Here is a 26205-nt window from a genome sequence, read left to right as displayed (position 1 = left end):
ATTAATTTCCATGGAAGCAGATATAATATGCTAGTATAGGATCAATTTTGTTATGGGCATTACATACTGCTTCTTGTACTTGGAATCTCTATAAAAATAAAGAGTCTTGGTTTACATATAATGGTTTTTAAGACCTGTGTGTAACAGTTGAAATTTCACATGGTGTATTACACTCTGTGTCAGACTAAATTTAACTGACATCACTCAGTGTCTTCTCACTGATGTGCACAACTGACATTACAGGCCCTTCATTAATAAAACAGTACCTTCATTAACCTCCCATATTTTGAAAATGTACTAGTTTATTCCAGTCAAAGACACTCTGCACTCCTCTGAACAAACACTTGCTGAACACAGAGTTTACAGATTAAAATAAAAGGTGGTCAACTTTTTAAATACTTCTCACTAAATGTTACCTCAAGTGGGTGGCATTCTTTCAGGCATGGAGCGCATCTGTCATTTGCATTTCATTGACCTTGAAGCTTACTGGTTAGAGATGAAACTTCACCTATTCAAAGCAGCCTGTTTAAAATATTCAGATAGATTTTTTTAAGTGCATTTCACTTTTTAATTTCCTACTGTTCTTCTTCCATTGAGAAAGCACTGCCTGAACCCAAAGGGATTTCCACATCTAGCTTTCATGCTTTTTGTTGCTATGTGGCAGTGACTGCTAGATTGGCAAATAGAATAATTGCCTTTGAGAGATTTCTTTAAGGATGTTAAGAGCATGAACTTCACTCTTTTTAAGTAGCTTCTTAAATAAATGCTTCAAAACAAAGTCAACTATTGATCCAATTCTTTGAATAAGAAGTTCTCCCTATTTGACAATAGCATTTACTACTGAAGACAAAATGTACATTAATCTTTCTAGTTTATAGTCTTCAGTTGACAAAGGTAGAATTACAGAGTTGCAGCACAAAGAAAGATTTGTACCGTCTGTTGGAAATGAGATCTACACAAATTCATTGACTGACTTAAAAGCAATCTTTACATCTCTATGTCTTGTCACCTGAACAGAAATAGGAGTATAATTTATGATTTCTTTACTAGTAATATTATTGAATAACTGTTTATTTTCTAAGCGCATTTTTTATTTCCTTGTTTATTTATTGTAGTGATGATTTGGTGGGGGTTTTTTTGTTGGTTTGTTTTTGTTTATTTTTTCCCTGGAAGTGAAAGAGAACATCTAGAATGCCTGTTTACAGCCAGGAGAGCAGGGTGGCAATTTTAGCCAGAAGAAACCAACCAACCAGATAACACACAGACCCCCCCCCCCCATAACCCCCATATACCGTTCCCAAATATTTTGAAGAGTTTGTAACAACTTCACAGATTTTACACTTCTGTTGCCTTCCACTGGCATATCTACTTTCTAAAAGGAGAGAGATGGAAGAGAAGACAAGAATGTCAATATTCTGTCTGTCACGTGTGTGTACAGCAGTATAAAACAGCCACTGTGGGACAGTAGGATTTTTTCCACTGTCAGCTGCAACCAGAAACTGAGCTAGGACAGATACTGCAGGAGCAGTGAAAGGAATCATTCATGGAGTCTTACCTTCCCAGCTTTTAATTTACGTTTCCTTTCCTTAAAATAACCAGAGCGGTGTGCTTGGCCCTAAGGAATGCACAGGTGAGACCTACTCTGTTGCTCGAGTTGCACGTGGATTTAGGAGACGGGGAGGAAAAAGGGCAACAAACCAGCAAACAAAGGTTCAGCTCTGATAAGACACAGGCAAAATAAAGCTCGCGCCGCACTGATCGTGCATAAGCTTGAGGAAAACGAAAAAGCGCTGCACACAAAGTACACTGCGGCTAGCGAGTCTAGGGTCTCCTTGAATGCAAGCTGCGTGCAACGCTGCCAGAGACACACGTACGTAAACACACACACAGAGGCACTCACAAGCCCCGGCTCTGCCAGGATGCGCACACCGCGAGCGCGGCATCCCCTCCTGCGCCCCCGCTCCCGCCCGGGGCCGCCGGGCGCGCGTTCCGGGCGCCGCCGCTGCCGCACCGCGGCCGAGCCGCTCCCGCCGCACCGCGGCCGCCGGAGCTCCCCACGGGCGAGGGCCGCAAAACAGCGCCGGAGGGGCCCCCCGGCTCTTCGCGGCAGCAGCCCGGTACACGCGGGCCGCCCTCTGCCCGGCCCCGATCGCCAGCCGTCCCCTGCCCGGTCGCCCTGTCCCGGCGGTGACCAGCAGGATCGCCCTCCCGCCCCCGCTGCCCGGTGCGGAGGACGGGGCATCCGGGAGCACCTCCCGCCCGCTCTCCGCTATCTGCGGGCAGCGGTGCGGCGGCTGCCCCGCTCCCGCCCGCCTCCGCTCCCGCCTCCCCGCGGCGCGCCCGCCCCTCGCCCGGCACCCGGCGCTGCCGCCGGCCGCAGAGCTCCCGGCCGCGCTGTGCGCTGTGCGCCGTGCGCCGCGCTGGGACCGGCGCTGTCTGCGCGGCGTGAGGGAGGGGAGGGAAGGCCGGGGAGGGGGGAGGGATAGGGGAAGTGAAAGGGAAGGGGGGGTGTGTGTGGAAAGGGAGGAGGGGAAGGAGGGGGGAGAAATCAAATAAATAAATAACCTCCGCACCAATAAGAGAGGCAGCGGCTGCCGAGAAGGCTGGGATCGGATGGGAGAGGTCCTTCTTGGGCTCTATTTGTTTGTTTGTGACTGGAGCTGCAAAGTTCAGAGCCAAACGTGTTGCTTGCCGGCGGCGGCGACCGCCCCGCTTCACCTGCTCCGCTGACGGGTGCCTGCCCGGGGCGGCCCCGCTGCTCTGCGGGCCCTCTGCCCGGCATCCTGCCTGCCGCTGGGGCCGACGGACGGCAGAGGAGCGCGGGGCTCCGTCCCTCGCCTGCCCTCCTTCCCCTCCGCGCCTGCCGGAGGGCAACGGACAGGTGAGTGCTTCTTTGCCGCACTTCTGCCCAGCCCGGAGGGTGCCTCCGCTCCGTAGTCACCTGTCACCGCAGGAGCTGCTCGTTTATCAAACTTTGCCTCCTGTCGGCTCCCGCACCCCCTGTCTTGCCTTTCGCGGGAGGGCGAGCGCTCGGGGTTAATTGGTTTTGCGCAGAGGGAAGCCGCGGGGGGCGGGAAAGGGGGGGTCCCACTCTGCAGAGCCCGGCTCAGCCCTGTCGGGAGAGCGGGTTTGTCCGAGCCGCTCGGCTCTGCTGCCGCTCGGGGCCGCAGCCCGGGGCCGCTGTCCCCGCGCGAGTTGGCGGCGCGGAGGCGGCGCGGTGCCCGGCGGAGCGAAGTTGGGTTTTGCCCTGCGGGGAGCCCGCGGGGCCCGTGCAACAGGCACCGTCCTGCGGAGGGAGGGCGGAGGGCGCCGCTCCCGCCGGCGTGGGGCTCCTGGCGGCCGCGGGCAGACGTGTGCCCTTTTAGGTAATCCCGCTTTGTTTCCAGCACCTCCAGGCGTTTGCCTTGCGGGGAGCCTGTGCCGTGAGGCTGCTTGTGACAGCCTGCAGCAGCCCCCGGAGGCACGCCTCCTCTTCGGAAGGAGAGAAAGTTGCCGATGCTCCCGGGGACGGGTACGGTGCTTCCACCCGGCTGCGCGGAAGATGCGCGCCGGGGCGCCGGGCGGCTTGGCCGGCGCCGCGGGAAAGGCAGGGAGCGAGCGAGCGAGGCAGGGAGCGGGTGGGTGCTGCGGGGCGCGGGCGCCCGGCAGGTGGAGCCGTGGGGAGCGGCGGCGGCGATGGTTGATCCGGGCTGAGGCGGCGGCGAGGCGAGCGGAGCCCGGCGGCGCGGTGACAGGCGGCCCGGCAGCCCCGGAGCCGGAGCGCGTCCTTCGGGGCCGTGCGGGGAGCGCCGGCCGTGCGCGCCGTCCTGCGGGCGCTGCAGGTGGACGCGGTGCCCTGCGGTGTTAGCGTTAGCCCTGGTCACACGCCTGTTTCCTTCTACCTTCGTTCTGTTTGTCGCTGCGTGTTGGAAAATTATCAGATTCGAGAAGTATTCTGTCTTAATTACCAGAGAATGTATAAAAGTGTAATTGCTGAAATTATTCAATAGTGGCTAACAAAAGATTATCCAGTACTCTGCAGCTAGCCAGGAACAGACTGTACTAATTGGATGGTTAATGGCATTTAAATGGGCGGGTTTTCTTAAAATAGGAAGCTCCACTCTTCTAAGGAGCTGAATAAAGTGTTAGAATGTTAAATAATTGTGTTACAAGTGATGGTAACACTTCTGCAAGAGCTTAGGGTGTTAGCTTGGCCAGCAGCACTGGGACAGCCTTTGCCCAGTTTTAGAGCATTGGTTAAGAGTAGGCTGGATTTTCATCACTTTTCCTTTAATAGTTAAATATAGCTAAATGGTGTAGAAACATGTGTCAAACAAACCAAAGAGGTGGCAATATTTTAGATATCGTCCAGTGAAATCTGCTTCCATCTTCAACTGACATAATTTGGCTGAATTGACAATTGAACTTGAATTTTATGCTACTAACCACTTAATACTTGAATTCTATGTCTCTTTGTGGCACTTGCGCTGATCAGAAAAAATTGCTGTTGTATATTGTGGAGACTGGGTATGGGATGGTGTAACAACACTTTTCTTGTAATCCGTTTAAAGTGTTTGGCTTTGGTTTTTTTTTTAAATAATAATATTCCAGGTTAAACACTTTACTTCAGTAATAAAGTGATAGGTAAATCAACTTAGTGCAGCTACACTGTATTTTCAGAACTCTTGGTTCTTCACGTTTCTCATGTTTCTTGCACAACTTGAAAATGTTCTGTGAGAAACTCATACAATGACTGCATAAACTTGTTGCATTTTGTTGTGAAAGTTTTCTTAATGTAATAAAGTTGGCATAACAAGAAGCAACACAATGTAATCTTACATTTGTGGTATTTTTTTTTTTCCAGAGACAAAATGTTTTCCATTATCTTAATCAAAGACATATACTTAAGGAAAGTGCCAGAAATTGAATTTAATAAGAGATTAACTTCACAAATTAAATAGGATATTCTATATTAAGAGGTACTGTAGAGAATAGCACATAATTAAAATTGTCAAGTATGTCTGGACTTTTATATACCTATGCTTTATTCAGTCAGTCATGAGTTTTTGTTACCAATATAGATTTGTGCCTCTTTTGAGGTGTAAAAATGCATAAAGAAGCTCCTGAAATGCTGGCCTAAATACTGAAAGGGCTTGGAGTGTGCGTCTCCCAAGTCAGTGAAAATGGTGAGCTTCACAGAAGTTACATTCATAATTGTGAAACTAATTTATTTTCTTCTTGTCTTGGGTGCTGTAGCTGTCACTTGGAAATCTTTTTGTGTTGTATCCCAGCCTTGCTCTTTTCACTGTTATAGATACATATCTCAAAGACTTCCTTTATTCTTGCACACCAAAGTATTCAAACATTTCTTATGAGTATTGCTGCTGACTTCTGAACCTCAATTCCAGTCTATGCTGTCTAAATGAGTGTTTCTGAAAAATCAGAACAATAGAACTTCTGGATTTTTCCTCAGTTCCTGTAAAAATGTTAGTTTAATTGAAGATGGTGTTTAATGTTAAAATTGGATTTCCTCCAGAACAAAAGTATGACTTTGCACACGGCTGATAAATAGATAGCTGAATGTGTTATCAGAGATTTACAAAACGTTGATGTCTTGACGTCTGGATTTGTTATGTGTCTTTAATAAAACAAAGTGTGTGAAAAAATGCTGTACAGGGCTTTTTTTTGAGGGGGAAACCCCTACAACTCTGAGACAAAAGAGATATTAAAAAGTATTCTGCATGACATTCCAGATAGTATAGTGCTGGGTGAGGGGGAGGTTATTTGTTTATTTTTCACAGATTGTATTAAAATGATACCAGCATATGTTTTACAAGAAAATTAACTCTGCTTTTAAAATCCTTCTAGTGAAACACAGACATGTTTCTTCTGTATAACATGTAGATACTTTCCCCCGATCTTTCCCAGTTATCGTTCTTCGAATCTATGCAAGAAGGTTCTGTAGCATTATTAAGCTTATTCTTTTGTATTGCTTCCAATTTGTAGCACTTGAAATCTTTCTTTCACCCTACCATTTGTTATACTAATGTTAAACTTACTGTCCTTGCCACAATGAAAGTTCCTTTCCGCTCTTCTGACACTGCCTAAAAAACACATGCCAGAGTTTTATGCAGAGTTTCTAGAAATGTTGTATTTACTAAACTGAAAATTCCAGATGGATAGACCTGAAAATTTTAATCCTGGAAAATTCAGTTTTAACACTGGGGGAAAGGGAGAGAAGTCCGTAAATCCTGTCTAATTACCATACATTGCTTGTTAAATGAGGAATGTCGGCTCCTGGGCATGCCTCTGTCATAACAGTAAAATACCCTATGGTTGGCTTGGAAGCTACAGCTGCAACTCATACCAGGTAAAACACATATTTTAGAGACAAGCAAAATGTTTGTTGATGCATTGAGGTGAAGGGTCTGTGAAATTCAGTATCAGATATTTCTAGTGTAGTTTAATAATAATAATAATAACCTGTGGTGGATACTGGAATAAGAGTTCTGGAAGCCATACTTATGGGGATTTTTAAAATATGTTTGCTTTACATATGCTGAGATTTTTTTCTGTTATTTTACTTCATTAAAGGCAACAATTGAAGTTATGAACTAAAACATTCTATAGGCTTAGGCGAGACACAGTTTGCAAATTATCAGAATGACTAAAGCATTAAATTATGCTTGTATTTGTGAAATAAAGATAATTTCATACAAAACTTAACTTGCAGCTCTGTTAAGTCATGAATATGTTCTCACTTTTGAAATTGTATTCTTTTATTCAGGTCTGTAAAGAAACCAAGCCTGACATGTGGACCCATTAATTCTGGACTATGATTTCAGGAATTTAATGATGGATAGCCAAGAACTAGGTTTTTTTGAAGACTAGCATTTTATCAAATGCTAGTCTTCAAAACAGAGGCAACTGTTCTTCATTTAACACACACATGCACTGTTACATACCTGAAAATGCTTATGTATGCTTTCTGTGTGGAAAACTGTTATTTAATTATCTTAGCAAGGGACACTATCTGCTTTAAAAATTTCTTTAGAGATTTCTTTTATCTAGCGCCTTCTACCCCAAGTAACTCGGACTCCATCTAATAAAAAAATAAGACTGATTTTGCAAAGATTGTTTTAAAACACGGGAAGTGTTTTTTATTTTAGCAGGTAGAAAGATCAGCATGGAATATTTGCAAATACTTTTCCTCTAGAAACTCAAATATAGTCAAAGATAATTTAGTTTTGTTGATTCAGATTTTAACTGTGAAGTATTGCATGAAAGAAACTCTGCTTGAGAGCTCTGGTGACATCTAGAACTCTTGAGAATGTCTCTTCTAATAGCTGCTAAATGTTCCGGTGTTAATTAGGCAGTAATGTAAATTGAATCAAATGTTACAACAGCATAATGTTCTCCTGTTGATTAGAAGGTCTATGCCTAAGCAAACATACTTTCAGCAAACAGGAATATTTTAACTTTGCCTGTTCAACGGGAAGCATTTCTGCAGAAGTCCTAAATAGCGCCCTATAAGGTGCCCAGAGAAATCTGGTCATAACATTTCTATTTTAGCAATCTAATAAGAGCAGCATCTCTTTCTCTTCATGGAATGAATGCAAGGGCAGTTTAAGGAAATCTGTGGAGTCACACACGTGGTGGCTCTCTGCTACAGTCCTAGTCCATACCCATACCTAAGGCCAGCTGAAGCTTTTACCTCCTCCAGGGGTCAAAGAAAGCAAGAGCAGCGAGCTGCATTCCAGATTATGGCACTGTGGCTGACAGTGCAGATCTGCAGAGCAAAGATGGGCAGCCAGCTCAGCGTGTGCCATCTGCATCTCTGTGGAATAGCTGGAGTAGGAGCATTTTGAACACCGGGGGAAGTTGCTCTTCCCTCCAGATCGACACCTACGCATTGACAGTTCGGTGTGTGTAGGAGTCATCCTATCTTTAAAGCGGTGTTAAAAATCGAATTGATTTCATCTCTGAAGAAATATGTGGTGGGACATCATTCTGGCTGAGGCACTGCTCCCACACCTCTTCTACCTTTGTATTGCAAGCCTGTTCTCCTTGGGACGGGGAAACACCGAGATGTTGCCTTAATGATGTTCAAAAGAACTTCAGCTGTTTCCAAGGGCAGGGAGCAGGGCGCAGTCAGGAGAAGACAGCCAGCCAGAAAGGATTGAGGTTGTATTTATCCACTTTTGGAGCAAGTTGGGTGAGGAAGAAAGGATCAAGTATGTGGTAATTGACAGTGGATATTGCCCATGGGTCACAGCAGGAGTGAAGCTTGTTGAAGTTTAGACTGAAGCACCACCAACTCAGCTCTGAAAGACATAATTCCACTTTATGGTAGGCTGACCATTATCTATATGATTTCAGATGAAATAATTTGAACTGCTAGCAAAATTATCAGAAATTGCACTGACTTATGAGTGAGAAAACCCATTCAAACCTTGTTCCTGCAGATGCTTTATGCATGTTTAATCTGATGATGAGGCCTGCTTCTATTTTTAGGATTACAACTTGATATAACAGGAGATATGAAGCATAATCTTAGTTGAAGCAAAGTCTGTTCCATGCTTTTCTTTTTGGAAAAAATACTGTTTTCATTTTGGTGGATGTCTGCAGTAAGTCCCACCTCAGCAACCGTATAAAATACTGTTTCAGTTACATGGTAACCCCTGTAAATCATTGGGGTATAGCTTGTTCTTGGACAGCAGAGATTACTAACCCTAATTTTAGACTGAAATAAAGGTCTGTATTCAAGGAACATACAAGTCCTACCACCACAATTTTTAAGTATTTCTAACTATTTCCTACAGTGAAAGGGATAAAATAGATGGATGAGAATCAAAATGGACTAGCTGATGGTCTAAGGGGAAATCAAGCTTTGAAGTTAAGAGGCGGTAGTCAGTAGAGATTCATACTATTTTTTTGAATTTCAGCAAATCTGCTCATTTAGGGTGCAGGCACAGGATAGCCTGTGAATTAGGTACCATGGGTAAGAATGTACTGTCCATTCACTTAAAAGATACTGCTAATTTAATTGGATTTTTAGCTACCTTTCAGACTAAACTGGAAATGTATTCCTATTCCATTTCAGTAGGAAGTAAAATATGTTCATTTGCAGCGGCAAAACTAATTAATTTTACTTCACTTTGCAAGAGATTTACTGTGGCTTATGTGGCCCTGGGAAAAAGAATTGTAGATTGTTGTAAAGTGTTCAAGAATGAAGATTTTACTTTATATTTTCCTTAAAGACTGACTAGTTAGGGTTGACTTCAGCAATAGCTAGGATTTACTGCCCTGAGGCTAGAATAAGGGTCAGGTGTTACCACCCTTCCTTTGCCTCACTGGTGAATACTTGTAACTTAGTATTTTCTCAGATATGCTTTCTGATTTGCCATGCAAAAAAGTGGGGAAGAAACTAGAGAAAGAGAATGAGAAGAGATTGCATGAGACTGATTGGCAAACTAGCACCAGCTGTTAAAGCAATCAAGGGAGAAGACAAATAGTTATTCTTTAGTAGGAAGTGAAGGAGTGAGGATTGGATTTAATCTAAAGAAGAAAAGGAGGAGTGGTAAGAAGAGAGCAGAGAGGGCTTTAAAATACCACCTTGGCAGTTTTTGGGGCAAAGAGGTTAGTCACCAAGGGAAGGGAGTGAGTGGAAAGTTTGGATTTCTCTTTAAAATTATTTTCATTAAAAAATCCTCTTAGTTTGTTGAGGTTTTGGGGTTTTTTTGAGCAAGACATAAGTTTGGTATGAAGATTGTCTCTTGAAGACCTTGTGATAACCTCCTAGAGGAGATGCAGTGAATGTCCTAAACACTATGAGGCTTCTTTAGGTTTAAGCTAGGTGAGGGAGAGCTACTCTTTATATGTACAATTTGCCTTATGCTACTGTGTGAGTTTTGTGTTCTTGGAGAAGAGCTTTTAGTAATTTCTGCAATTTTCTTCCCTTGTTTCGTTTTTAAAGTCTTTCATCTACTGTCTTTTTCTCTGTCTGCTTTCTTTACCCTGGGACTGAAGAACATGAGCATCAGAAGATAAAACTGACCTAAACTGAAAACTCCCTGAACCAGTGGAATTGACTGGTGCTGTGATCACACTCAATTTCACACTGCTGCTAGTGTCATGTAGAGTAATATTGTGAATGATTCTGTCAATTTTTGGTTCAGCTACTAGTTGTTATAATAGTAGAGGTACAGAGAGAGTATCTATCTTTAGGCAGTGAATGAGAAATTTATTAGTGAAAGAAAAACTTATTTAATTTTCCAAAGCTTTTTTTTCCTCATTATAAAACTTTCACATGGAATATTTTCTTTTCCTGACCGAATATCTGCATCTGATTTTCAAAAACTCTACATGGCATTTGAAACCTTGATTCTATATGTATTTTTCTAGATGGAAAAGTTAAGTTCCTCAAATTATTTGGCTCTTTGTTTCTGTTCTCTAACAGCCTTTGCAGTTGAATTAGAGGACTAAACACACAGTCAACTGATCTAAAATTAGTAATTCTGAGGTACAAAAAACCCAAAAAAATCCAAAAACCCCCTGAAACACTTTCAACCACATTGAATTACCTCAGTGTCTCCAGTTAGTTTTGCTGGTGCAGAGTAGGGGTGAAGATGGAATCTGCTTTTGCCACAAATGTCATAAGAAGAAAGACTTGTGGCACTCCTGCCTCATGCTTGGTATTATTCATATTCAGAATAATCAGAAGGTTTTGTGATAGTTTCATAATTATTTTTTTTGCATCTGCTGTCTTCTTCCATAAAGCCTAGAGACCTAGTCTGAGAGCAGGACAGGATTCTTGTTCTATATGGCATGTGCATTTAATGAGTACAGAGTCTGCTATATCCTTCTGTTGAACACAAGATTCCCCTGTCTTGGCAAAATGTATGCATTTATGTAAGTAGAAATCTAATAAAACATGTAACAATATTTTTTGCTATTTGGAACCTTAGAAAATGTAGTTAACATTTAAGCTTTCTCACTTTTATCTTGGGTTTGGGTTTTGGTTTTTTTTCACTCACCCATGCACCATTCTACCACCTGTTTCATATGTGGAATTTTATGGCTTTCAGATCATGTACTGAGGATCCTATTTGCTATTTATGTATAAATAACTTGGTATAGAATAAGCAGTATGCAGCTAGCTATTGTAATTTTTTGCTACAGAAACTTTCTATCGCTGCTTTTCTTTACTAGAATGACTTTTCCCCAGCCAGCCAACAGGTCTTCCCTCTTGGTCTTCTGTTTTGGTTGCACCTTTTTCTCTGGTGTGACTGTATTCCTGCTATTATTGTAGCTATCTGCATTGATAACTTGTAATTGAATTCACTGTGCTTGGCCCCGAGTGCTGTACCTGTTCTTTGTAAGTTGAGCGGCTGTCTTTTTTTCTGAGCCTTTGTCTGACTGTGTCGTTGCCCTTAACCTCCCCGCAGAAATACTCCTAAGTTGCTATTTTGGGAGCCAAATCTGAGTCTCAGGCAATCTTTTTTGTGAATAACCTGTAAATCTGGAAAAAATATTTATCGTGAAACCTGTGTGGCAGCTCCTCTTTCCTAAGTTTTTCATAGAAGGAATAAATCATGAAGAAAAGATGAGGAAACCAGATGATGTTTTTCAGATTAAAATACTGTCTATTGACCAAAATTGTTTCTCCATTAGTACACAAATTATGATCTGTTTAAGAGGATGGGATTCTCAGAATAACACCTAAAAGCCTATTCCTCTTTATTTTTTTTTTTTCCTGAAAGCCAGTTTGAAGCCAGTAAAGAGTGTTAGCCACGGGAAACACTTGTCAGCTTACCTAGGAAAGATGCACACTGGGTGCATAGGTATAAGATTATATTTCATCACTGTCGTGGTAATTCATCTCAATCTTTCTTTTGGGAGGCCACTTCTAGGTTTAATGTCAATTTGCATTTCAGTGAATGCCTTGTTTCTATTTCTTCACTGCAGTGAAGATATCTCTGTTTATTATATGACAGCGTTTTTGAAATGCCTATCATGTTTGTAAAATATCTACAGTGACAAAGCATACACAGTAAAATGTAAGCTACAGAAAATAATATTGCATGCTGAACCTCCAGTAGTTTCAAAGAAGAAACAAACGAAGTTGACAACAAAAAAAAAGCAAACCTTCCTGAAGTTATTCTGCATTTTCCTAACGTTCCTTCTGTACTCTGAGATGGTGAATAAATGTCTTTACATGCTTAAAGCTTGCCAAGTGTGGATGCTGAGGAGGCTCACAATAGAAGTTTAAATGTCAGTAGGAATGTTTTTTGTTGGAAAGCCCTCAATAACCACAGTAGAAACACTGCTAAATGGGGGGAAACTATGTGTCATAAGCAAGGTGTTTGTGGAGTTAGACATTTCAAGCCACTATCATGAACTTTTACAGAACAAAACAAAAGCTTTCATCTTTGTGCCCTCCTCTGTGGAGAGATAACACCAAACTTGACTAAAATCTGCATTTACTGTCGTCTAAGGGGTTGAACTATGTGATGTGCAGAATTAATATATTGCATTATACCTCCAATTCCTCAAAGTCAATAATCAGTCTTTTACATTATAATCATTTTTTGGCAGGGAAGTACAAGGATAGTGCAATGCTGCAAAGTAAAAATTACCTGGACTTTTGTGTGATTTTTCTACTGCAGGACCTCTCTGGTCCTCAGAACTCACAAAAGCTGTCAAATATACTGCATATTATAGATATTACAGTGGTAGGTTCTCTTTATTTAATATTTAGCTATTGTCACTGCTATTAAAGGGGCTAAACACAAGCAGGTTTTAATGAGAAATTAATTTTAATTGATTACATTTTTTTTATTTACAGGATTTGAGGACTGACTGTGTATGACATGTATTTTGGCTAGGACTGATGATGAAAAACTGTTGAAAATCTAATTTTCTTTATGTTTTACATAGTTTTCAAATACCTTACTCTTTCTCAGGAGTTTCCTTCATTAAGCCATGAATAGTTAAAATATTAGTTAGAATAAATACCACTTTTACTCTGGGTATGTAATCCTTCACTTCTAATAGCATCTCATTATTAAACCAAATCATTCCAGTACATAAAAAAGCCTCTTTAAAAAGAAAAAAAGTTATTTATATGCACATATTTGCTTAGCACATTGAGCCTGAAATCCACTATGAAAATGCTGAATGCAGAACTACACCAGACTGGAAGCTAAAGTTTTAGTTTTCTGCTGGACCACTAATTTTTTTTTAATTATTTTAATCTTGTGAAAGTTTTTGTTCAATTTTTTTTTCCCACACAATACCTGAAGTTTTTAGAATATTAATAAATAAAAGGCATAAAGTTGTTCTTTCAGTGGATATTTTTTGTAAGTGGATTTAAATTTTCAAACCTTTGTTAATGTTTCAAGGTAACAAGTTTTAGATTCAATTATCAGACTCTGTTATTGTCCTATCTATCCTCCATATTTTAATTTCTTGTAATACAGTTGGTAAAAAAAAAATTAAATAATTTATAATTAATTTAAATGTGTGAGGAGTATAGCTTTTAATTTTTTAAATTTGTTTATTTTTTATTTAAAGTTATCAAAATTTATTATGTAATTTCTCATTACTTGAGTGAATTTTGCATCTTCATTAACATGAAGTCTTCGTGGCTAAAGTGCATGTGTAGCTGGTGAGAAAAATACTGCCAGTGGATTTCAGATTGAAGTAATTTTATTTCCAGTGCACTCCTTTGAGGGGCAAGGGGAGAGTGGTGGGAATTAACTTTTGAACAGAATGTGAAAATCTGTGTGAAGAATTTTATCCTTACTTAACTTTCTTTCCATTTTTTGATGATTTGATATAGAGTAGGACAGTGGAAGCCTCATTCTCTTTTACTGTGCATTAAAAGAGCGAAATGTAACCTTTGTCACTAGCTCTGGAGAGCTCTCATACAAAGTAATTTTCTGCTAAATTGAAAGCTTCTCGTAGTCAATAATCACTTTATGTAATAGACATATATCTTACCTTGTAGCTAAATTATCATATAAAGGTGCTTTATTGTAAGGAATTTTCTTAGGTTGGCCAGTTATTTGGTTGAAATCCAGCAATGTGGTGAATCAATTTCTTGATATATATGTAGACAGGTGATGACTGGCTCTATAGTCCTCTCAGTCTGTCATTGATATTCTCTCTATGGATTAATGGTAAACTTGTTACTACACAGGGTTGGGAAGCCAATTGAATCTGCTTTACAATCTGAATAGCTTTTTCTCTTGTTTATCAGGTACCCTTTATTGCTTTATTTTAATGTCATTTTTAATGCTGATTTACAAGATATTTTACTTCCTGACTGTGCTTGCTCTCCTCGTTCAATAATGTGCTGAAGCCAGTGTCCATATGACGTTAAAGATGCTCTTTAATAAATGTATATTTGTCACTGACTGCTTTTGCTGTGTACGGATAGGATTTTTTCTGGGTATACCAAGTATGGTCAGGCATGCATTTTAATTCAGGGAAATTAAGCAGTCCAATCTAGCCTGCCAGCTTAGAGCACTTCAGCTCTCTGTGCTTCACGGAGAAATTGTTTTTTGAGGTCTGGTCAGAAGACTTGCTGCTCCTTGAGCGGCTGCAACGAGGTGCTGAAGAGGAAATGTCAGGTGTACAGTGTTTAGTCTGAATGTCACATCTCTTACGGGCTCGGGAGACTGACTCAGGGCTGTGAATTTCAAGTGTCTTTTCATTCAACGGCCAGAAATCTCGTGTTGTTCTTACAGGAGTAAAGGCCCACGAGAGGTGATTATTCTCCATAAAAGGACAGTAATAGTGATTGCAGGCACTTCTTAGTGCTTAGGGTTGTGCAGACAGGGGAAACACTGATGCCTCAGTCTGCCATGTTTAATTAATAACTCCTGTATCCTACAGAAACAGCAGGTTGGTGTTTTTACAGCACAACAAGTAATTTTGAGAGAGAAATAACCAAGAAATAATCACTCTAAAATGCAGTGACTATGAGAGGACGTCTTGGATGCACCACTGGACTGCTTTTGAGCTTTTTTTTTTTCATTATATACCTTACAGGTGAATTCTGTGAGCAGGAGCTAGAATGTAGGTTTCAACTCAGTAAACTTTCAAAGCTGTTGATTGCTAAGGTTGTAGACACGCAGGCATTCAATGTCAGAGCTGGATATAAAAGCTCTAGCATTTAGGCATTGTTAGTAAATGTCAACTATTGTACTTGAAGAATGATAGCTTCAGAAATAAGTGTAGTGAAGTGTATAAGCCACCTTTCTACTATCACAATATTCTAACATGCGTTACAAAAACAGAATGTATTTTTTTTATTTAATGTGTCAGGGAGACTCACGGTTATAATTTGACTGGCAGAGAACTTTGTCAGAAACTTGACAGGAGCTCTAGGGTTCAAACAACTCTATCTTACTAGAAAAAACATTGTGGAAAGGTTTCTGTGTTGTTTTATTACCAAATGATAATGTTTAGCAATCTGCTTGTAAAAGGAAGAAAATTAAGACTGTTGGGAACCTGTATATTAGCAGTCCTACCAAAGACCTCTAAGTGATCACTTCAATTGCTTTAAAAAAAGATACTGAAAAGGTGTAGATCTAAACTCTGTGGTGCTAATGTGTGTCCTTCATACTCACGCAGCCAGTAATAAATGCCTTCTGTATTTCAAAAATGTATATGTGGGGATAAAAATATTTCTCCAGTCAGTTCTCAGTCATGGCACATAAAGTGAAGTATCTTGCCCAATTTAATATGATCATTTGCTCTGTTACATTTCTGTGTACTTTAGCTTCAAATAAAAAACAAGATTTTTGCATAATTACCAGACCAAGAAAGAAGTTCAGTTTATAAGCCATAACAAAAATGCTAAGTACTGTTTATTTCTCTTTATAACAATAAGGGGCTGAACTGTGGTTTTTAAGATGAATGAGCATAGTCTGTAAAATTCATCTGTCTTAATACAGGTGAATGTGTGTGAAGTAAAATTATGACTTTCTTTTTGTAGGGAGGAGGTATTAAAGGCGGTTTCTGAGGCATTAATATGCTATAAACAGAATTATAACTATACATAAGCACAGTGGTAAAGAATTTTAAAGAATCAAATTTGGAAGTCTAGAAAAGGGTTTCCTCTTTGTGATTCAGATAAAGCACTTTTCCTACATGAAAATTACTCTTTGCAAAAGGGTTTTGTCAAGGAAAAAATGCCTTGAAATGCAGAAGGTCTTAGAATGTTACCACTAGAAGCGTGCCAGCCAGTTTACTAGAAGGTAGTATAAGTGTTTCAGAATTGACCAGCAAGAACTGAAGAGATAGCATAATGATTATTCCCTATAATCAATATATAGATCTATGCTGGATAACAATGAGACTGGTTACTACCCAGGGCTGCGGGCTGCACTTTGTCTGAAGGGTGGATTTTTCAGGAGACTTTCAAAAGTGCTCCCAAGGTCTCTTTCACAGGCTAGCTGAGAGATTCAATAAGCAGAAAATGTAAGTGAAATTCTTACATGATGGGAGGAAAACACTGAGTTTGTAGTAAAGAAGAATCCAAGTATCAGACCTGCAATTGTGGGAAATCCTGATATACATATTGTCTCTTACTTCGGAATAGCCGGAGTGTGTGTGAGTGAAAACTCAGCTGTTCTATTGCTAGGTTTATCTTTGATATAAATTTACATAGTATGGCAGTATTTGTAGTAAATAACACCAAGGGCATGAGGAACTAGAGTAAGCAAGTTTGTTGTTTCATTTGCATATAGCTACTATTTTACAATAGTTGCTTCACGTCTGTCGTTCAAATGCCTACAAATATTAATGTATTAATACACAATAATACTATGTGTTAATAATGACAGCAATTATGTAATTGACATTTTGCACTTGAAATACATAAAGATGGCTTATTGGAAATCGTGATCTCAAACACGAGTCGATTTTTTTTCTGAAAGACTATTGTATGTTAGGTTTGAATTCTGACATGCTACTTAAGTGTCAAACTGTTTTTTCATTTTATCTGAATATCCTAATAGCAGTTTTAATCAATCTCTAAATTATTAACAGAGTCTACCCCTTTTGTTTTTGCATATAGTTTTACTGTTTGAATGAAAGCCACTCAAACTACCTCTGAAAATTGGTGTATTGCAAAAACTTGTCCCATCTAGCATCTTGTCTGTAATCATTTTGGGATGCTCCTCAGTGCAGAAGTCTACAGCTCAGCAGAGCACAAGGAATTTAAAGGCTGGGGGCAAAAGAAGGACTGCAGTTTTACTTGCTATTTTTTTTGGGTTCTGTGTGCATCAGGGATGAGCTTGAGCGAATACTGAAGAAGTTCAAAACAAGATAAACCTGTACTAAAAGTGTACCCTAGCCTGCTAATACAGCTGAACCAGAGGAGCATGCTGTCCTGAAGGAGCTGGTGATGTTGAAAAGTCATGCAAACTGAAAAAGATAAGAAAAACCTTGCTGCCTACCACTGTCTCCATTAGCTCTCAAAGTTGGGTTTTTTTTGGTGGGGGAAGTTTTCTAGAAATTCAGTACTTCTGACTGTATAGTCGGTGGGCGCTGGGTGATCCTTGCATAAAGTCAACTTGAATGTTTCCTATGAAAAACTACCACCGTAGTAGTGGTAAGAAGTCAGTTTGCTGCTCATGCCTCCTACAGTTTATCATCGTAAATCTGCCAAGCAGAGTGGAGTGATCTAATTCTTTTTCCTGATACCGTGTGGCTCTGCTGGCCAAGTTCAGGAGGAAGATACTAGAACTCCTTTCTGTCAGAAACATCCAGAGTATGCACACTTAATCCATTGCTGTAGAAACTGAGAAACTATTTCCTCAGAGATTGTAATCACTATGGACTACAGTAATGTCCCTCAGTTCCTCCTTTTCGAGGCCTTCACGAATGTAGATGTCAAATTTTTAACAGAGCTGTGTATTAGGGTCATTAGAGGAAAGCTTGAAAAAGATAGCTTGCTCATCCAGTCCTTATTCTCTTAGCAATTAAAAAGGAAAAAACATCCTATTCTTAAAACACTGAGATAATTGCTTAGCTTTGGTAGGATCCAAATTAATAGTAATATCTCAGCTAGTTATTAAAAGGTCGCAGCTCTAAAACTTCTGCTGTTTAGTGGCACTGTTACAACTTGTAGAGGAAGTTGGTTTATAGGAAGAGTTGCTTATTTTGAGTAAGATAGAAAACCAAAAATGTTAATTATATATGAATATTAATTTTTAAAAACAAGTAACCCTGCTACCCCAGAGAAGAATTTGAAACTGTCCTTCTGAAGAGGCAAGCTTTAAATTTTTTCAAGGAAATATCATACAAAAAGAGAAAAGAATTTGACACAATTAAGTATGGACATGCGCTCATTTATTTGGAAATGAAAATTAATTGAAAATTTGTTTAAACAGTACTGTTTGGAATGCAAAACAAGAACACACCTTGGCAAATGTATGTGACCTACCTCAATAATTTTGTTGATTTTAGTTGGCATTCTGAAAGCATTACCTGCTTGGTTATATTTTTCTTTTAAAGGTAGAAATTAGAAAAAGTGAAGTGTTCTTTCTTTTGAAGATGGTTGTTACTGCTTTTATTTTTTAAGTGAACAGGAGGAATTCTATAAATACACCAGGAGCAAGCTACACTGATAGGCAGATTTTAAGGGCTACTTGATTGAAACACTATGTGCTCTGGAGGATGAGTTATAGATAGATGCTATTTATCTGAAGTCTTGAAATGAAAAATATAGAGAAACTTCTGCATAGTTCTGTACTTAAATATAAGTAAGTTATTTATATAAATGTAAGGAAAAATATTTGCAGCAATTCTGAAAAGAAGACTCGGTGATTATAGTGTAGGTGCAAAATTTGTGGTGAATGGGAGTGGGGCTGTGGCCGAGCCTCATCCCCAGTGGGTGCAGCTGTGAGCAGCAGGTGAGCAGCACTGACAGCAATGAGCCCTGGAGGGCCCAGGGCACTGACCAACACCAAAGGGAGCAGAGGGCACACAGGTGCAATGCATCAATGAGAGGGTATAAAAGGCTGGGCTGAAGAACAAGAAGGGCAGACACTTGCAGCCTTCTGATATGGGTGATGTGGTGTTGCTGTGCATGGGCAGATGCCTGAAGCCCTCTGATGAGGTATGGTGTTACTCTGTATGGGGGAATGCTTAAAGCCTTCTGAAATTGTGTGGTGACACTCCGTGTGTCGTGGCCATCTCAACTGCAGTGTGTACTGTGACATTATAGCGATTCTTGAGAACTGCTGGCTTGATTCTTCCAGATAGCTGCCTCTGCAATTACTGCTTTACCAATCAGCCACACAGAAGTCTTGCCAGGGCTGATGCCTGCAGTTTGTCCCATTGAATATAGTGGTGGCTTCTCCCATCATAGATAAAAGCAGAACATGAATAATTACAGAATAATCAGACATTTTTACAAAAGCTGTTTGATTATTACCTTACTCATATATGAGGACGTTCTCTGAGAGCTCTAAAACTCGTAGTTCATTTAAGCTGCTCAGATGTCTGGTAGCCTGTGCTGAAAAAGTCAGCTGAAACTTCAGCATTTGTGCTTGTGTACTACTAACTCAGAAATTGTCAAGGACACGTCTGTACTGACCTGATGTATCAGTTTAGTCATTAGTAGCATCTAAGACCTTTTTTGTTATTCCTGCTGCTAATGTCATGTGCCAGGATTTCAGGAGAAATGAACAGGAGTATGGGAAAAATTCTAGCCCCACGAAAGACCTAACTTCTTTCAAGCTGGACTGATTTGTGATTGTTTCTCTTGTATCTGTTATGTTCTTAGAAAGAATTATCAAACCATAGAGATAGGAATTCTCATACAATTGCATAATGGACTTAATATTGGGCAAAGCTGAACTGTTTTGATCTATTCATAATAAAGTTACAGCAGACTTGTGTAATTGTAGGATGTTTGAGTGTGGTAAACTAAGTGGCAGTTCCAGTGAATAATGTGTCAGTGTCTTCCATCTTAGTTATTTCCCTTCATCTTCTCCAGTTCCTCCTCTCCTTCATTCCTCTTTCTTCACCAGGTTTGGCTTGCTCAAACAAATGACAGTAAAGTTAGAAAAATCAGAGGAAATAGTAGTGTCTGTTCATTAGAAAGTGTCAATCCAGACATACAGGATTATTTTTCATGCATTCAGGCAGAAAGATCAATCAGCAGTTGCCAGTTTTTGCTGCCATAGTGTTGTTTTCCCCTCCAGATTCTATTCTGCTAAAACCACGAATGTATATTGTGTTACTATTTTCTTTGTAGGTAAAAATAAAGTGTCTGGAATGCCATTAAAAGTTTCATGGGAACTTGGTAAAATATGTGTTTTTTCAGAGAAGAGTATGTTTGCCTAGTTTTTATTTTTTTAATAAGTTAACTGAGTAGGAAGAAGATTTACTGGTTTATCCATTAAAGAAGAGATGACACTTATGACAAATGATGGATATTTTTGTAAAGTAGAAGGGTTTAGGAAGCATACTGAAGTTTTGGATTTTTTTTTTTTTTCAGTATACCTTGCAGGAATGAAACTTGTCTCCTTGAAAGAGAAAGACAGGTGACAAATTTGATCAGTCTTTTGTAGCTCTTTGTTCTGTTGAAAAGAATGGGAGATGCCTAATGTTTTCAGATTTTGATTCAAAGAGGAATGTTTGAGTTGTGAATTGACATGGCTCCTGCAAGTATCCATCCTAGACCTGCCTGATACAAAATCAAGATTCAACTCTTATGAAAGGTCAGTCTATGTAAAGAGAGAAAACTGAGGAATGCAAAAATGTGCAATAGGAGGAGTAACTGGAAAAGCTAAATGTAAATGTCGTAAAGCTGCTTTAGAAAGCAAAAGACTTAACTGATTGAGAGTAAGGACTGTGTTAAAGCCTGTTCTGCTGCTTGTAGGTAAAGCCAGGCTTGCTGGGCAGATGGAATGCTAATCATCATGTACCAGTAACAGTCCCACTTTCTCACTATGCCCTCCTGATTTATTCACCTTTCTTGCACCTCATCTTCCCACCCACCTCCATCTAAATTCAGGAAATAGGAAGGAAAAGTGGAACTTAATTATGATTATAGATTCTGATCACAGCAGTATTTATTCAAAAAGACTTACCAAGTATCCTTTTCCATCCACTCAAAATGTCAGCAAGTGATGAACAAATACATTTTTATTCTGTCTGGTTTACAGTCTTGCAAATCTTTTGACATTGAGGCTTTTAACAAAACAGAAGAAAAATTCCTCATATTCATCTTTCTAACAGCAAAGATGGAATTCTTTTTACACTTAAATAACTTCATACTCATAAATATGTCTCTATCTTTTTAGTAAATGGCTACAGGATTAGAGGTGGTTAAAATGTGCAGTTTCAAGGGGAATGATGATCAGAAATTAAATTTTGGCAGCAATGAAACTCTTACACATCGTCTGTATACAATGTGGTTGGTACAGTATTTAGTCCTGCTTGGAAGAGTTTTTGTAGCACTCAACTCTGAATTACTTGTGGGCAGCTTTGTTTTTAAGCTGTTTTTCTTGGATGCATTGCCCATAATTTTGATAGATTTCTAAGTGTTTGAGGTTTTTTGGTTGAGGCATTAATTATACACGAAGGAACTTTGCATACTATTCATTCTAATCTAAATAAGTACAAGCTAACATTGCTAATGAATACAATCTTGTCTCTGTAGAACATTTTTAAAAACATGTGCTGTACAGTCTTGGAAGTTTTGTTCTTCTGCCTTTGGGAGCAAATTGGGAAGTTCAGCCAGCTGAGCATCCTTTCTCAGAGGACACAGCAGGCCTTGATAATGCTCTGTGAGCTGCAATTCTGTGGTGGCGTCAGACTGCACACTGGCAGCGCTCTCTTGGGCACCAGTGCCGAGGTTGCAAAGCTTTCCCAGGGAAGTGGCTGATATCTTCAGAAGGTGTGTTTGATTTCGAAGGGCATTTTATTTTTCTTTAAAGATGAAAGGGATTTTGACTTTTCTAATGTGTAGTTATGACTGTGTTATAATAGTGAATGGAATTAGTACTCTGAGAGATTTATTGTTTGAACTTAACTAAGTTCATCATGATTGCAATGTAATTTGCAGTATAACAGACTATAACTGTGATAACATAGTTGTGTTTTTTTTGTTATTAGAATAAGTTACCTCTTTTCTGTTAATATGAATTGAGACCAAAGTCAGAAAATTTTGAATAAAAATATTCTATCATTTTTGGGATTTTTTTTTAATGTGCTTAAACTATGCTTTATCAAGAATTGAAAGACAAGTGCAAACTTCAGTTAATGTTTCAGTATTATCTTAATTACTCTCTAAATGCTAGGGATTTTGTAGGTGGGAAACACAAGGAAATATTGTTTAAGTTGCAAATAGTTTGTTGTAACACACATCTGATAAGTATGTAATATATTTTATGAATATATTAATAAATAATTATATTTGCCACTTAAGAAATTCCAATGACTGACGCACGACTGGACATGTATAAACGGTTATCAAATCTGAGTGTCTCAGAAACCAGTGCACTTGATTGTTTTTTCTACTGTAGCTGAGACAAGAAAAAAACAAATGAATTTTGCATAAATTTTACAAGAAATTTTTTTGATCCTTAATGTCATAGGTCATTACAATAGCATCCCCTGTTTACAAAATGCTTGGTTTTAGGGGGAAAAACACTCCAACCGTTAGATTTACCTCACCATTTTTTCTTAAATTATATTCTTCTTGATTAGGTGCATCATTTTTCATCATGCTTGTTTTGTAACATGACAGCAGGGCTAGTGATTCTGTTTTAGTGGCATCAGGCTTTAAACCAGGTCTTCAGTAGTTGGGTTTTATTTTCATTCAGCAGGGTTTTATTTGTTCTTTTAGAAAACTTTTCTCTTTCACAAGATAATATCTACAAAATATCCTATTATTTTTTCTTAATTTTTTTTTTTCATTTCTTTATTCTCTGAAGTGAAAACACTTCAAAACAGAATTGCTGTTTTTGTTGGGTGGGATTGGTTTTGTTTTATTTGGGTTTGGGGTAGTTTTGTGTGTTTTGGTTTTTGGGGTTTTTTCTGGGGGAGCATTGAATGAAATGAAGAGAAACAGTGTTCTGGCTTTTCAAGCTTGGTGAAAAAATAATGTTTATAATATTTACTGTTGATGTTTTATGGCAATTACTCAAAAAAAAAGCAAAGTATAAGAGGAAAGAAGATGAAGAGAATAAATGATACATTCATTGAATAAGAATTCATTAGAAGAAATCCGGATGTGCCGGATGTATCTAGTAAATACTGGTTGCTGTGTAAACAGCTAGGATTTAATGCATTAAAATCTGAGGATGCAAAACCTATTTTCTGATGTTTAAAACATTTTTCTACTCTTTTAGAACCAGATAGTCGCTGCGTGTTTCTTTTTCTTTTTGCTACCCTGGAAATGAAGAAATTCTCATTACAGCTATATTAAGCTTCTCTCTTTCTTTCTATGTGAAAGTCCTAAATGGAGATTATAGAGATACCAGTCTGCTCTCTATGTAAAATATTTCGTCTTGTGTTCAGCTGGAGATATTTCTAGAATGAGAGAAGTCCCAAGATCTCTTGACTCTAGGTTTCATGTCATACCTCTGCTTGTCCTAAAAACTGATTTTTCTTGGCACATAGCTAAACAGGTATGTCTAATATTTCCTCAATGAGGGAAAGCAGCAGTCTCAATTTAAAGATCAAAACATGGGAAAACATAGTATGTTTAAGGCATTTAAATTGACCGAAATATATCAGTGACCAACTAATTTTTAGTTACTTATTCTAAAATAAAGTCATGTATTTTTTTGTTCTTGTCACTTTACTGCTATGCTATATGAAGAGAAGTTCCTACTTAGGACTCTTATCTTTAAGCTGATTGATGGTAGCTTCTTTAAATGATATGCAGTGCAACCCTTGAAATTGTTTTTTCAATTAAAATGCCGTTCTTCCCCTTGTAATTGTGAAGAAAACATTAAAACCAGTTTGAAGTTTTGACTGGACTTCTTTTCAGATGTGTGTGGCTACACTGCCAGAGTTAAGTAGAGTTTCTTTAGAGCTAATAGCAGCCAGGTGCATAGTCCTGGAAGCTGTAACAGTGTGTGTGTATCCACACTGGTCAGGATTGGCTCCACTTTCTATTCCAATCAAGTGTCCCTCTGTTTTGTTTTAGAATTCTAGGTGATGAATTAAAAGTAAGACTTTCAGTAGTATAGGAATCATGAAAAGTAAAAAAGTTCTCACTGGCATTGCTGAGCAATGGTGTTTATAATAAATTATTTCTATACTCTAGATCTATGGACTATCAAGGAACTTTCACACACGTTATTGTTTGTGTAGTCTCCTCTTAAGCATTTACAAAGAAGTTGATTTATTTTTTCTTCAAAAAGTTTTGCTTCTCTAGGTATCCATGTTGATCTATAGCCAACCTCTGTTAAATACACCACCTAAGCTGTGTTCCATAGTCTTAAATTTTCAGAGATGCAGCAGTCCTTCTGATGAAGTATTCACTTACTTCCCTGACCTGCAGTCATTTATCTCTGAAGGTTTGTCAAGAATGCCAGCATTAGAAGTTTCCAGATTTGCACTGCATCATAATAAATGCATGAAAGTGCAATCACTGTCCAGAAATTGTTGAACATGGCAGGGTTTTTTTCCTTCAGTTACTATGTTCAGAAGTCTATTTTTTTCTCTCAGTGTTTTTGACATGTTTTTTAACAGTAGTGGGGAAAACCGAAATGGTGCATGACTATTTAAAACTAAAAAAAATCCCTAAAATTTATTACTGGATTGCAGTCATGCACGTCAAATTTTTTTTGAAGGAGGGAGCAGCAACATCCAAAGCAGAGTCAAAAGCTGAACGTTTTTATTGGTAGAAAGCTGTGAAACAAAAATCCCTACCTGAGAAGATCTAGGGAATGCTCATAAAAAGTGGGGAGGTTAGCTGTAAAGTTTATGGGGATCATGATTTCTTTGTCTAAAAACTGGTCTATTTGCTAGTTTCAACGTGGTAGTGTGTATGGAATGTAGGGGCAACTTTTAGGATATTAATCACAGTTTTATAATGCCTAAAAGGGCTGTCATATCTGTGAAAACAAGTTTTTTTTCCTTCAGGCAGGCACAGGAGAGATCAGTTAAATTTTGTTGTATCAGTCCTTCAAAGAGTATTCTATCAAATCCAATATGCGCTGCTTGTTGTGTTACTTGACAGTAGTTAGGATGATAAAGTAAAAAATAAAAATGTCTTTGTGTTCTGCCAGTGATTATTAAATAATTTTGCATTTTTTTTAACTTTAAAGTATTTGTTTGCTTACAGGTGTAGAATACGTACTCTAAACTCCAAGCAATTATATCTTTATAGGCAGCTTGAAAATTACTGCAGTCTTGCAAGCCCACTTGTAAGGGCTCTAATGGGGCTGGGAAAAGTGGTTTAGGCCTAAAGCTGTATAGCTCTGTCAGCTGGAATTTGTGCCCACTTTAAGGAGAACTTTGAATGAGAAAATGGAACAGTTTCTGTTAACCTGTGGGTGGGAATTCAAATGAAAAGGGCAGCCTGCAAGGCTGGAGTAATTATCCAATGTGAGGTGTGACTTACCTTTATCAGTATATGGAATTTTGTTACTTATGAAAATAAATTTTATAAGTTGCACTGGAGGACATGGTGGGAACATTAAAGGGATAATGATAATCAAATGGAAAGAAATACTGAGTGGATTAGAGCACTTGAACAAGGATGAAATTCCAGATAAAGTCTGTTGGTATATTTGAGTAACCTAATAGTAAACACATATGACTAGTGTCTCTTTTTAAGAGTTCCTAAAAATAAGAACTACTGAAGATTATAAATAAAGTATTTTCAATTAATTGCATGGGCCGGAAGTAAAACTGGAATTATCTGAGGACCAGAATAAAAAAGTCCTGTCTATAGTAACTGCAAAGCTTTAATAATTTTAGTTGGGAAAGATAGATGGATTATTAATATAGAAGTTAAATAGGATTATGATTGCTTTTATTTTTTAAAAAAGGCGATTTAAACTTTATGTGAAAGGTGAAGAGATGAATAGAAGTGAGAGCTAATTATGGGAGACAAAGATAAGGCTTGTCACACAAATGACTCTAGTATTGTGTTTCTAATTTTGACTGGGATCTTTGAAATGAAGTACATCTCATGTCAGGATGAGTAGTCTCTGACTGAAGTATGGTAATAGGAGGAGT

The 26205-nt window shown here is 38.9% G+C and overlaps 1 protein-coding gene across 14 annotated transcripts in view; it reads left to right on the top strand.

Moving 5' to 3' along the window:
- The first annotated feature begins 2565 nt into the window (after nucleotides 1-2565).
- TENM3 (teneurin transmembrane protein 3) overlaps nucleotides 2566-26205 on the top strand; it is a 1293822-nt gene continuing 1270182 nt past the window's right edge. For all 14 annotated transcript variants that reach the window (XM_063156143.1, XM_063156142.1, XM_063156144.1 and 11 more), the window contains exon 1: nucleotides 2566-2881. The gene's annotated coding sequence lies outside the window, so the exon portion shown is untranslated. The remainder of the gene's footprint in view (nucleotides 2882-26205) is intronic.

The sequence above is a fragment of the Melospiza melodia genome, chromosome 5 (assembly GCF_035770615.1).
Source record: "Melospiza melodia melodia isolate bMelMel2 chromosome 5, bMelMel2.pri, whole genome shotgun sequence".
In the NCBI taxonomy this organism is placed as follows: domain Eukaryota; kingdom Metazoa; phylum Chordata; class Aves; order Passeriformes; family Passerellidae; genus Melospiza; species Melospiza melodia.
The sequence above is the reverse complement of the archived record's forward strand: the minus strand, read 5'-3'. Positions and strand labels throughout refer to the sequence as shown.